At 35.7% G+C, this 11,628-nt stretch overlaps 1 pseudogene; it reads right to left on the minus strand.

The window, feature by feature from the left end:
• Window positions 1–965: 965 nt before the first annotated feature.
• On the minus strand, window positions 966–1,902 carry LOC141417845 (olfactory receptor 8C8-like; annotated as a pseudogene).
• Between the last annotated feature and the right edge of the window lie 9,726 nt (window positions 1,903–11,628).

Genomic DNA, 11,628 nt, shown 5'->3' on the forward strand with positions numbered 1-11,628 from the left:
CAAAAAAAGAATTTTGGCATTTAATGTGATACATGTAATGTATCACAGATATAATCCACAGATACATTAACAGAATGGCTCCAACCTTTGTAGTATTTAGGATCAAATAACAGGTGACCAATGTGTTTTTAAACTTGATAGGCCTTGAAAAAGATAGGCAAAGTAGTAGACATCACCTATCCTCATACCTCCATAAGAATAGAATATAACTTCAATAAAGTACACAGATACATTACAAATGGAAGATTAAAAATGCAAAAGAAACAACTACCTAAAGGACCGTGTAAAGATCCGGACATTTTTGCAACTTTGACATGTCCACAATCTTATCGTCCTTTCTATTTTAATGCAGTTATAAATAAAAACACAAAAACGAAAGAAGAAAAGTTTTATAAAATTGTTTTGAAAAGCAAGACTTTAAAGGAGAACATACACAAGATAAAAAGAGTAACTAGTGTTATTTTTATATAGGAAAAGACAACAGCCCAGGGTCTCCATCTGGTACAGAGGATAAAGACCAGGTTGGAGCCATCTTTGGACAGAGGACAAGTCTTAGCATCAGGAATCAGGCAACATCCTTGTGAACCTGTGGCTCATGACTATGAGCCTAGCGACTTGGGAGGCTGAGATTGGGAGGATTTTAGTTAAATGACAACCTGAGCAAATGATTCGGAAGAGAAACATAAATACAATAACCAGAGAAAAATGATTGGATGTCTGCCTGTTTTGTGAGCATTCTTTTCAAGTGTGAAGGCCTTAGTTAACACTTCAGTTCCTTGTACTCCCCCAAAAAAGAATAGGTCCCAAAAGTTACATGGCATAAGAAAGGGTAATGTAGTAGAAATACTGTCCAGAGTATAGCCAGAAAGATGAAGAAAAGGAAAATGAAGAAAGTAATAAAAGGAGCAAGAATGGGAGAAAAGACTCAGCAACAGCTATAGGGAAATGACAGCCCAATGGCTCATTCAGTTTGTGATTCTCTTCCAGGTTTTCTTCAGAGCAAGTTTGACTTCCTTGTTCCTGAGGCTATAAATGAGGGGATTTAGCATAGGGCACCACAAGAGTATAAAATACTGAAAAGAATTTTCCTTGGCCCACAGACTCAGCAGATTTAGGCTTAACATAAACAAGTATCTCAAACCCATAGAAGAGGCCAACAGTTATTATGTGAGAAACACAGGTGTTCATGGATTTGGACCAACCCTTACCAGATGACATATGAATGACATTAAAAAAATCAATGCATATGAGATTAAGATAATGAGGCAACATAAAATGACAGCTGTACCTACAACTATATAACTCACAAGCTCATTGACGTAGGTGCTGCTGTAGGAGAGCTGGAGGAGGGGGAAGATGTCACACATGTAGTGGTTGATGGTGTTGGAATCACAAAAGATGAGCCTAAGCATAAATCCTGTGTGGACCATGGCACAAGCAAATCCCATCAAGTATGACGTGACCATCAGTAGAGAACAGGTCCTAGGGGACATGATGACTGTGTACTGCAGGGGCTGACAGATGACCACATAGCGATCATAGGCCATGGTTGTCAAAACATAGGAGTCAGAGTTGACAAAAAAAACAGAAGAAAAACAGCTGGGTCATGCATCCAGTGAAAGAGATGATGTTCTTCTCTGAAACAAAACCCATCAGCATTTTGGGGGTAAAGACAGACGAATAACAGAAATCAATGCAGGACAGATTGAAGAGAAAAAAGTACATTGGTATATGAAGGTGTGAGTTTAAGAAAATTAGATTCAATAAACGCATATTTCCCACAGCAGTGACAATATAGTTGACCAAGAACAGGAAGAAGAGGGGCATTTGGAGCTCAGATTGGTCTGTTAATCCCATAAGAATAAACTCCATCACTGAAGAATCATTTTCCATAGCCATTTGCTTCACAGATGGGATCTGTAAGAACAAGAGTAGAAGGTGACATTTACAATGAACCCAACCCATTCTTAAACCCATAAAGAGAGTTGGAGCTGCTGGTTTCTAAGCTCAGGGTTATCTGTAGGCAGATGGTAAGGCATCTAAACAGTTAGGCCTTTTTCATGTTGATTCCTGAAGAATTCCCACTTGCTCCTTCTCCTACCCATGATGTGTGTCTCTGGCCAATAGTATGTGACAAGACCTCTCAATATCTCTGACCTCATTTCCCCCCTTCACTTCTGTCTTTACTAATGTTTAGAAGGGAGAAGAGCAATAATAAGTGATGTTCCCCAGAGCCCCTGATTTACAGAGCATTGGTTTTACAGGGTCATTATCAAGACAAAGATGATTCAGTGCTCACCATTGTCCTCCAAGAAACCTTACTGTTTCTGGACTTCAAGACCTTTCCTCCTCACTGTACTGATGGGTCCAATTTTGTGTTGACCAATGGGCTAATGATAGTCACCAGCGTAGTCACAGTTCTGTCTCTGACCTGCTAGAAGAAGGAGCCTGGGGAATTTGCCAGGATAATGTCTCTGGAAGTTTCTCTTTACAGCAAGAAGGAAAACAAAAACCTTATATGAGACTCCCAAACATGACCTCACTCTAATGCTACCTATTTCATGCCCCAAACTTCAGGGAACACTTGATTAGAAGCACAGATTTATTCTCTCTCATGATTTCCTCTAAGGTTGTTTCTGCCCCTTGAGGTTAGAATTATTGAGCCTATGTTTACATCGTGTTCCATAGACCTAATATTGGGTCTTTTGAGAACTAATACTCTGCTTAATTTATAAATTTCCACTAGGAATACCTAATCCTCATGACAAAGTATTCAGTGTCCCCCTTTGTCATTATGCTTTCCATGCCCTGTACAGTTATAGAAGAGGAAAGTCCAGGAGCATAGTCACTTGCTATTTCACATTAAAATATTATATCATAGGTTTAATACTTTGCAAAATAGTTTTGTAGCAAAGAGTTTGGCAGAATAGGAACAGATACTCAAGTCAGTCTGAGTTTAAATCCAGAGTTTTGAACTTACTATGAGACTGTCAACAAGAAATGAAACTTCTCTGATCCTTGATTTATTTATACTTATATATACATGAAAGTGTGTCTATGAAATGAGACTCATGAAGAGCTATTACAATGAGTTATTGTGGGAATTAAGTGAGATGATTCTCATAAAGTATTAGAACTATGCTTGGCCTAAAAATAGAATAATTGATGTCAGTTAGCATTCACTCCTTCCCTTGCTACACACACATATTCATAAATATTAGGGAATCTAAGCTTTGCACTATTGATACATGAATAAGAATAGTTTGCTGTGTTGTAAAGTCTATTTGATTTAGGTTGAATAGCACCCCAATGTTTGCCTGTTGAGTAACAAAACTATGCTCACCACAACACTGCCACACACACACACACACACACACACACAAAATGCTACTTGGGACTATCGAAAACTTCTCCAGACATAGTCATATGTCTCCTGCATGGCCATGGACTCAGAAAATGATACCTTAATGTCTGGCACTTTGGCAAGCTTAGTACGTTGAACTGAAGGACACTGGAAGGACTAAAAGTGTTTTTCTCATCTTTTCCTAAAGGTCTTTCTCTTGCTCTCATAATCCCAAAAGCCATTCCTCTTCTGTAATGAAGGTCTGAAAATTTATATCCCCTTTCCCACAATGTCAGTCATAAAACCTAGAAATATTATTCTAACATTTTTATACCTTTCTATATAAACAATTCACATAAAGAAAATAGCCTGTCTGCTTTCTTGTCTGAGAGTAGATTGTAATACCCTTATTCTAGAATGCACTTGATCACTACTGAGAGTGAAGCAATGTAACACAGACTAACTAGAAAAGAATCAGGACTGAGTGTTGCTGGGTTTCCACTTTCTTCACAAAACTAACCACAGTTTCCCCTGATCTTTGGGTGTACATTTCTGCAGGATCCTCTGCTATATGAAATTCTGAACAAATAAATCTAGTAAGTCTTTCTCTTATTAACCTGTGTTTTGATATAAAAGTGTTATCCTGGACCCTTATGATAGTAAAGAGCAGTACCATACTTTTCCCACCCTACAATGGGAAAATATCCATATTTGTGAGCCAGTGGAATCTCTGGACACATGAACTTCTCCCATATCTTCCTCAGAAAGTTCTGAGTTGTACAAATTTGTGTCTAAAGTTTAATATACATGAAGTGAAGTCAGACTTTCTCATGCTTCTTAATGCTACCTTTCCCTCATCATTTTCTCATTTTCACCACAACCCAAGAAATTAATGAACTACTTAAACTTCATCACTTCATCTTCTTTCATTATCGTCAAAAAATCTCCACTTACTAGAGGATCCATCCCTTTCACTTGTACAGATTGTGGAGTCTCTCTTCACCTTACATGTGGGCTACTCTACAGTTTTCTAACTTGAACTTCTATTGAAAATGAGAATTTGATGCTTAGATCAACCCACAAGCATTGCATAGACACACCCCTTTTCTTCCTAATCTTGACTCCAAGTCCCTGCCACTATTATAATAATAAATTGGATTATATTAATATTCTTATACTTATTATACTTAAGGCAACTATAAATATTATTCACACCTACCCCATGGATTATTTTCATTTCCATAATTCCTTTTTATGTGATTTTCATATTATTCTCTGTACTTTCCTCAATTCTTCCTAACATCTTCCTCATGTTTTATAAGTCTCTTCTTAGTGCTTTCAGTCACAATATTCAATTTCATCTTCTTAGACAAGAATTCTAGAAAAATTTTGACCCACTCCTGGCATGCTATTTGTCTTCTGACTGTGATGCAAAATATGTAATCTTGAGATCTTCCACCATCATCACATTAGGAACCTCTCATCGCTATCTTGAATTGGCTCCTCTGTAATCTCCATGTGTCTTGTTTTACTTACTCATTTTGTATATGATGTATTTTGTTTCTTGAAATTAAGGGGAGGGTCCACGGAATGTAAGTGTTTCTGACTTGTAGTTTTCAAATATCTCTATGCACCACCCTGTTTATTGGATTCTTGCATGGGAATAGCAACTGCTTTAAAAGTCACTGTCCATCAAGATTTTGAGGGCATTCAAAGCTTGATACTTCTCAGTTTATTGGTTTGTTTTTTTTTAATGAAACTAACCACTCTTTCTGTATTTTGGATGCTGTTAAGATGTCAGGAAGGAATAGTGACACTGTGTTTACATACAGTCTGCCATCACTAACCACAGTCCTCTGTCTGCACGCCTGGGCCAACACTGAGGAGGACATTGAGCCCACGGAACCAGGACAATGATAGTTCAAGCTCCCAGGCCATGAGCAATTCTGTTCTATCAGAGTGGGAAGGCGAGGAGGTCTAACACCCCATAGTCTCTTGTACTTTTATTTCTTCTTTTCTTAGTATTTTGACTGGATCTCAAGGTGAATACCAACAGAGTGAGATATAGACCTTGCCCATAGGTTTCTCAGTCTTTTCAGTCAGACAACCAAGGAAACTGACATTTGCTCCATCTGTTACTGCTTGCCAGTCTCACCCTTATAATCACCCTCTAAACCAGGCACCTCTCTCACACATAAGAAGAGAAAGCTAGAACAAATCCATTGATGCTCCAAGGACAAAACAATTAAAAGAGCAACTGTCATTTTTGGAACATAGTCAATAAAAATAGCTGCCATAATGCACGTGCTCAGAACTTAGGATACATCATAAAATTCACCACATTTTTTTCACCTTTAATTCATGTGTTGCCCTAATAATTACTTTAGGGACAAAGATCATGCTGCCCATCTATGACTTTGGTTGGTGCTAAGTACAGTACAGGCTAGCACATAGTAGGATTTCCTGAGATATTTGTGGAAGATATGTTCTGTAACTGAAAACCTTCATAATCTTTTCCACATTTCTCATGTTCTTAGGAATAGAGTCTACAAGCACAATGACCTCTCACTTAGCACACATGACCAAGGATATATTTTTATAGTTAAAAATAGGTAAATCTGTAGATACAATATGAATTTGTGGTCACCCAGGGCCTGGGATAGTTTTAACTGAACTGAGTTACTGAACTTCATAGCCCAAAGGTATTCCCACATACATCAGGTCAATTGATTATTGCAATACTCCATAGGTAATTTAGTGAAGATATTATAAGTTTGTCAAGTAATAAGGATAAAAAGATTACATACCTATACAAAAATTAATAAAACCAGACTCCACCCCTATCTCACACCATTAAAAATTTTTACAAAGTTAATTATGGATGGAAACATAAACATTAATACATTTAGAAGACAGCCAAAGGTAAAAGCTTTGTGACCTAGGGCTTGACAAAATTAAGACACAAAAAGAAAAATCCATGAAAAAAATACATTAATGGGATGTTGTCAAAAAGATTTTCCTCTGAGAAATGCTATATTATCAGAATGAAATGACAAGGTAAACATTGGGAAAATAGTTCTGAAAATCATATACTTAATTTAGAAAACATTTTCTGAAAATCTCAGCTACAGGTTATGTGTAAGTAGGAATATTGTGATCCTGGTTAGCCCTGGCATAAATTAGAGACTTTATTCAAAAAGTAACTAAAACATGATAAAAGAAAATTAAAACATATGCACACAATGATTTTCTACATCACATCTTCAAATCGACTAGGATGGCTAAAATGGAACAAAGAGAAGGAAAAGAAGAAAAGTCTAACCCAGGTGTTGATAAAGATGTGAAACAGTTTCTACTTGCATGTGTTGAAATACATGTTATGTTTGAAATACCTAATAGCAAATCATTTGAGGAAAGAAATAGAAATTGGTACTTTTGTATAAAGCCAAAGATATATTTAGTTATACGATCCAATAATTCAACACCTAATTATCTCCTAAAGAAAATTAGCTCCAAGAGAACTTACACATATATACTAACTTCTTTAATAATTGTGTCCAAAATCTGAAATCAACCCCAATGTCCATTAATGAGTGAAAGGATAAACAATTGTAGTGTGTTCATGCAATAGAACAGTCCAGTAATAACGAGTGAAATCTCAAAAATACTGTACTAAGTGAAAGAAATCATGAATATATATACATCTGACTACATATTTATGAAGTTCTAGAACAAGGCAAAAGTGACTGCACATGATCAAATCCTATCCACATAGGTCTGGGCGTAAGTTGTAAGGCTTTCCTACAACTAGCAAGAAGACATTTTCCTTCCCATGGACCTAGTCTACACCATGTTCTTGGCAGAACTGTAGGGATATATGATCAGAAGGAAGTAAGTTAAGTACTTAAGATTTGTGCATGTGTACTACATGTGAATTACACCTCAAAATCAAATTTAAAATCTGAATATTTTGTATAGCTCAGTATATTAGATGATATATTATTCAAAAGATTCATGTTACACAAACATATGATGAAACTTAGTTCACTCTCTCAGTATTTTTATAACATTTAAGTAAACTCTAAATTGACAACTCTTATATGTTACCTTCACAGACATATCTTTGGGCTAAGTAGATGGTTCTACCTTGGATGAGACTCTGATATGTCCAAAAAAGAAATTCTGAATTTTGCTAAACCCATTCCTAAAACTGGAAGAAAAACTAGTGAAGTTAAGGAGGCCACATAGTGGGAACAAGAAAAATCTCAGTCAGATACAATTGGAGTGATTCTTCACTTCTCACCTTATACCTTTCCCAAGAGTGCCACCTGTTATCACAATAAATTCCTGTTTTTATCACCAACAGTGGCAGCTAAACATTGATCTATGTGATATGCATGACAGCAATTTCAAGTGAAACCATAGCAAATTTTATGATTTGAAAACTAAAACCACAACTCAAAGCTAGATATGAAAACTGGAAGAATCAGGAAAATTAGATTTGATTTCAAAAATCAAAATTTGTTAATAACTTGATAAAATTATAATCCTATACAGTTCTAGAATCTTAAAAAACTATAAGATTATTCTTAAATTACTGATCAAACTATCAATAATGTTTTGTGGCACTTTCAATGTGTATGACATATTTGAAGCTAAACTGAGAAAAATCAGTTTTTTTAATATATATTCATATTTATGAAATTATTTGCCACTAAAAATGCACTTATGATTAAGAGAATTATGATTATTTCATTTTTATTAGATGATATTTTCAATGAATATTATTAGATAATATTTTAATGAATGTTTGTGGCTGCTTCTGAAACAATTTTTCAACCAGGTTTATGAATTAAAGTTTTACTTATAATTATTGGTAAGGAACTCTTAATAATTATAAGCAGCAAATTTTTACATCACCCAGAAGACATATTAAATGTAAAACTAGTAAAAGTAAAATAGCTTTAAAGAGCAATCAAAAATTAAATTAAATTATATTCAAATAAGGTAAGAAGTTTTTCTTTCATCCACAAAATTTGTGTTGAATTGATTTGGAAACAATTTTGCCTTTTCATTTCATCTATTTCCAAATAACAAAGAAGCCTTAACTTGCAGAACACAGGTTTTTACAGCAGTCACATTAGCTTCAATGTTGCTGGGATCTTAAACTGGCTGGCAATGGACAGAGGTGTCTGATCTGGGAGACAGACACTGGATGTGTACACTCAGGCTGAGGGCTATGCTTCTTGAATACCTGAAACACAGACTCCACCCACAGCCCCAGAAGCCCACAGGGAGCTCTGCTCGTCTCTGCCTGTGACTGCTACCGCTGCTGTCCAGGTGGTGGAGTGACTTTTGTGAAATAAGTTTATATGTTCTAAAATGATTTTACATATAATTTACTAATTATACTAACTTTTAAAAACTTGACTTGAATTTAAGCATTCTTATTACATATATACTACTAAATACGGTTTTAACTGCACAGTTAAATCAACTACATTTCCAAGTCAATACTAGAAGCTCAGTACATAAAATGAACCTCATGATGCATCACCCGGCTGTGCCGCTGACATCATGTGCACAGACTACACGACGACATGTGCTGCAGCTGTTACTCACATTTCACTTTCTGGTAAGTACCAAATGTTTATAGACACAGGTGTTATATATTTCACTTTATGTCTTTAATAGCATTCTAGGTGTTTATCAAAATAGTGCTTCAGAATGAAATTCAAACCAGTTTTTAAGTAGTATATATTTTTAAACAGGCACTATAATGAATATAAGTAAAAGAATAATAGACACTAGGTATTCAAATTGTGCTTGAGAAATTAAATTTTGTTTAAAATTTAATTAACAGTGATATAATAACAAATATAAATACCATATATCTTATCCAAAGGCTATAATTTTCATCAGACTGAAGTCTTAACTGCCATCATTATCTTCCAAGGTTTTTCATACATACCAGTGTTTTGAACTTTTCAAATATGGTATCTTTGCATGAACATTAATGGCCCAATTTATCTGCAGGCTACCTGAGTGATTGGCTTCTAGCTCACTTGTGTCAGAGCAGTGACTGAATCTGACAAACTAAGAACAAAGACAGCTGATGAATTCTACCATTTAAAGAAGAATTAATGGCAACAATTCTAAAGCTCTTCCCAAGAGAAGAAGAGGAGGCAATGCAGGTGAAATGACTTTATCAGGTCAGCATTACCAAAGCCAGACAAAAATGTAAAAAGAATGTCTTCATTTTTCTCCCTTAGATTTAGGGTATTTCAATGTTTTTTAAATTCATATTTTCATATTTTTCCACTGATTTTTCATTCTTTGTTTAACTTACTTCTACTCAAGGCTTTATTCTTTCTTTCCTTCTCTTACCTTTGACTTTAATAAGCTAATTCTGTTTGGGCTTCTTTTTCTGGTCTTGACAATGCAAGGTTAGGTTACTTGTCTGCGATCTTTTCTAATGCAGGCAGCCATTGTTTCAGACTTTCTTCTCACCACTGCTTGTGCTGCATCCTTTAAGTGCTCATAGGTTGGGTTTTCATTTTTGTTTATCTAGAGATTTTTTTAGTTATATTTTATTTTAATTGATAATTAATAATTGCACAAAATCATAGGGTACAATGTAATGGTGTGTTTTGCTTATTTTTTGGAGGTACTGGGGTTTGAACTCAGGGCCTTGCATTTACTAGAAAGGCACTTTACCACTTCAGCAATTTTTTTGTTTTAAGTTGCTCTTCAGACAGGTTGTCTCCTTTGTGCAGGCTGGTGTCAGACTTCAATCATTGGACATATACCTTCTGTGTAGTTGGGATTAAAGATATATATACCACCACACACAGCATATTTTGTTGAGATGGTGTCTCTCTAACCTTGTTCCCAGGCCAGGCTTTTTTGCAATCCTTCCTTGTGCTAGAAGTACCTGTGATTTCAGGTGTGAACCACCACCCTTAGTCAATGTGATGTTTTGATACATGTTTTGTGATGACTGAATCAGGGACAATCAGTCTGTGCAGCATCTTAAACACTTACTGTCTCTTTTAGAGGAAGCTTTATAAATCCTCTCTTCTTTTTATTTTGAAATATGTAATATATTATTAATGATGACAATGACCCTACTGTGCACTAGAGCATCAGGACTTATTCCTCTATCCAACTGTAGCTTTGCATCCTTTGACCAAACTCTCCCCATCCCTCCCCATCCTTTAGTATCCATTATTCTGCTCGGTACCTCTATGGAATCTGCCCTTCAGATTCTGTATACAAGTAAAAAGAAACAGTATTTATCTTTCTGAACCTTACTTATTTCACGTAACCTAATGTCCTACAAGTTAATCTATGTTTGTTACAGATTATAAAATTTCATCTTTGTGTGGCTTAATACTATTCCATTGTGTACATACTCCACATTTCCTATGTTGGTTCATCCATTGATGGACCACTTAGGTTGATTCCATATCTTGACTGTTTTAAATAGTGTGGAATAAACATGGGAGGGCAGATATAGATACTTTTAAAAGTCCCTTTTAGACCAGGAACTAGAGAAAAGGTTAGATCAAGAAGAATTAACTAGAAGATAACACACATGCACAGGAAATCAATGCAAGTCAACTCCCTGTTTAGCTATCCTTATCTCAACTAGTAAAAACACTTGTTCCTTCCTATTATTGCCTATACTCTCTCTTCAACAAAATTAGAGATAAGGGCAAAATAGTTTCTGCCGGGTATTGAGGGGGTGGGGGGAGAGAGGGAGAGGGCAAGGGGGGGTAAGGGAGGGGGTAGCAGAAGAGGGGAGAAATGACCCAAACATTATATGCACATATGAATAAAAATAAATACAAAATAAAAGTCCCTTTTAATTTCCATTTTTTCTTTTCTCTGTTTTTTATTAGCATCAATTAATTGTACAAAGGGGTTTTACTGTGATATTTCCTTACACACATATAACGTGCCTTGGTCAAATTCATCTCTTCAATTACACTTCCTCCATGCCCATCCCCCCTTTTAAACAGTTTTTAGTGGGTTTTGTTATGCTATATTCATATACATATGTATAAATATATGATGTACTTCAACCACATTCACCCCCATCACCCTATCTTTTCCATATTCCCCCTGCCACTGATTATTCCCCGAACAGACCCCTTTTATAATATTTTATTACTTTTTAGTGTACATTCCAGTATGAGTGGAAACTTACGATATTTGTCTTTCTGAGCATGGCTGTTTTTGTTCGACATGATGACGTCCAGTTTCATTCATTTTCCTGAAAA

This window comes from Castor canadensis, chromosome 2 (assembly GCF_047511655.1).
Source record: "Castor canadensis chromosome 2, mCasCan1.hap1v2, whole genome shotgun sequence".
Taxonomy (NCBI): Eukaryota; Metazoa; Chordata; class Mammalia; order Rodentia; family Castoridae; genus Castor; species Castor canadensis.